This window comes from Trachypithecus francoisi, unplaced genomic scaffold (assembly GCF_009764315.1).
Source record: "Trachypithecus francoisi isolate TF-2019V2 unplaced genomic scaffold, Tfra_2.0 Lachesis_group17, whole genome shotgun sequence".
Lineage (NCBI taxonomy): Eukaryota > Metazoa > Chordata > Mammalia > Primates > Cercopithecidae > Trachypithecus > Trachypithecus francoisi.
The window spans coordinates 51,069,709-51,072,528 of record NW_022681462.1 but is presented as its reverse complement, the minus strand read 5'-3'; the positions used below and the strand labels follow the sequence as shown (position 1 = coordinate 51,072,528).

General features: G+C 55.9%; 1 pseudogene; it reads right to left on the bottom strand.

Annotated features, from left to right (window-relative positions):
• Positions 1–557: 557 nt before the first annotated feature.
• LOC117062977 lies at positions 558–1,456 on the bottom strand (annotated as a pseudogene).
• Between the last annotated feature and the right edge of the window lie 1,364 nt (positions 1,457–2,820).

Here is a 2,820-nt window from a genome sequence, read left to right as displayed (position 1 = left end):
TTGTAACACAGGATAGATGAACCTAAATCCTCTGAGATTCTTTATGGCTGGATTAGATGGGAAAATTTGTCTCTCTCGCTCCTTCTCCTACTCTGTCTCTGAAATGTGGATATAGCTTTGCTGGTAGCAGTCTTCCCTTCCGCAAGGATAGAATTTGTCAGCGTTAAGAATGAATCATGTCAGAAGTGAAGAGTCAGAGATAAGCAGAATCAGGGAAGGAAAGAGAGACCAAGAGAGATCTGTGACATTGTTTGAGTCCCTGGATCCTGTCATGCCTGCATTCCTTGGAACTCTGAAGTTCAGGAGTTAAATATTTCTCATTTCTGCTTAAATTCGGTTTCTGTTTTTCACAGTGGAAAGAATCCTAACAAATACAAGCCTCAATATGTTAGTCTTTTCCTGCAGACTTCTTTCTGATTGATATCACCATAGCAATGTGAATTTTTCTATGAAATCATGTAAGTTTTTCTCCTTGGAAAAGAGATAAAAAAGTCATACTAGGTTTGGGGTTCCTACCATGAGTGTGTTTTGGTATAAATAATACAATGACTCAAAAGTAACTTCAAAAAAATTTATTTCTCGGGGCAGTGCACACTTTGGGCATGAAATTCGGGGCCTCAGTCCACCGCTGGGATGTCACTGGTGGCAATCATCTTCTCCCAGGCTCCACATCTGAGCCTTGTACAGAGCGATGTCATTGCAGACGCTGCCGTGGTTCAGCCTGCGATCCGGGCATTCTGGGTTGAGCGAGGGCTCTGAGTCCCATGCAGTTTCCTAATTTTCAGTCTGTGTCTGGGTCCTTCTTCCTTGGTCCCTGGGCAGCGTGATGAATGAGATTCCGACACCTGGCGTCTCCAGGCTCCTCCAGGTTACCATGCCAAGACACGGGCTTCCTGGTGATCTGTGGACCCCGTGGAGGGGTTCACGTGATGCTGCGCATAGACGTTCCGGGCTGGTAGCTCTTTGAGGTACAGCTCCTGCAAGATCTGGTTCTGATGGACCTCATCCTGGGTCACCTTCTCCCTGGGGTGTCCCGCCATGGCCTTGGCGTTGCTCCATCGGGCTCCAAGCGCTCTCTGCTCCCTTGTGCCTCTCCCCCTGGCCCCGGGCTTCCGCCGTCTCCAGGCAACGGCGTCCCACGCGGTCTCCAGGCAACAGCGCTCCCACAGCCCCAGCTTCCTGCGATCCAGCCCTTACCCCTCCAGGAAAGGGCTTCCCGTCACGGGACAGACCCGGAGGTCATGCGCATGTGGTGAGGCCTCACCTTGGCCAGTTGTTTCCCTCCCAGCAAGCAGAGGCTCTGCTTCCTCGTGCTCTCCCTTCTCCGTCTCGGGCCAGCAGTTTGCTCGGTGGTTCCAGACCAACGCCCACGGGGAAGCCAGTTCCAAATGCAGAGGCGGGCCCGGCTGCTGAGCAGGCAGCGGAGGCCGAGGGTGGGTGTCCGTGGTCCTGCGTCCCCGTGTCCATAGCCAGGCCGTGGGGACCCCGAGGTCCGCTCCTTCGCTACCCGAGCACGGTCCCTGCAGAGGCCTCTCCGTGGGGTCGTGGACCGTCAGGGCCGCGGGGGTGGCTGGGCGGGGGCGGGCTGCAGGCAGGCTCTAGAAGCAGGGGCTGGGTGGGGGTGTGGGGGGATAGGGAGGGATGTAGTGGAAGTTGGGGCCCCAACGGACATGCGGGCGGCAGATGCAGCCCCGATGAAGATTTACGCACGAAGAGCTCGGCAGGGCGATGCCCACGACGGGGTAGTGGACGGGCACGAATTGGTTCAGAGACGGGTAGCAGATGGGGCAGAAGGACGAGTAGGTGGGATGGAACAGGAGCGTAGTGTGCGGGTCCAGAAGCGGAGGGTGGATGGGAGGAAAGAAGAGCCCACGGCCAAGGCGCTTCGGGATGGCGCCGAGCGGGCGCCGGGGCTGGGGGGCGGAGATGCGGGGCAGCTTTCGAGTCATTTTCAGCGAGTGCAGCGCTCTCTCGTCGGAACGGTCGGAGTGCGCAGCGAGTGCGGGGCCTGCGCGGCTTTTATCTCCTCCGGGCGTTCTAGGGCGGAACGCGCTTTGTGACCCGCGCCCTATCCGAAGCCGGGAGCGCCCTTCCAGTCGGCACAGGGCCCCGTCTCCGGGTTTAGGACCACGCAGGGGAAATGCAAGACAGAGGCAATGGGGCGACGTAGCAGTCCCTGTTCTTATACCCCGTAGTTTTGCCCTCAGTAGGCAAAGGCTGATCGGAGGGCTAGGATACAGTTAGGGGCCGGGGGCCTGGGAGAGTGGCTCTGAGCAGGAACTGGGAAAAGGGGACGAAGTCAGTGCTCCAGGCGCGTTCCCTTACACAAGCCCTTCAGTCCTTCACAACACTGAGGGGACATGTGCAATTAGACATGCTACGTCCATTTTACCCATGGGACACGGAGGACCAGAGTGGGAACCTCCATAGGCTGGTGGTGGGTGACAAAGTAGGTGGGGCTTGAACTTGGGGCGGGAGGGGGCAGGTAGGAGGGAGCGCAAAACTGCCCCAATCGCGCACCTGCGGCCTTGCCTCTCCTGCATGTCTGGACGAGATCCTGCAGGGGGCGCGTCAGAGCAGACCTGGGCGTTTCCTAGCTTACCCTTGACCCCCGTGTTCCTTGGTTTGATGCTTTACTCTTTAAAATATATTTTTAAAATCTTTAAATATTGATTTCATTTTAGATTCGTGGGTACATGTGCATTTTTGTTACATAGATATATTGCATAACGGTGAGGATTTGGCTTCTAGTATACCTATCACCAAAACATGAACATTGTACCCAACAGGTGTTTTTTATCCCTCACTACCATCCCACCC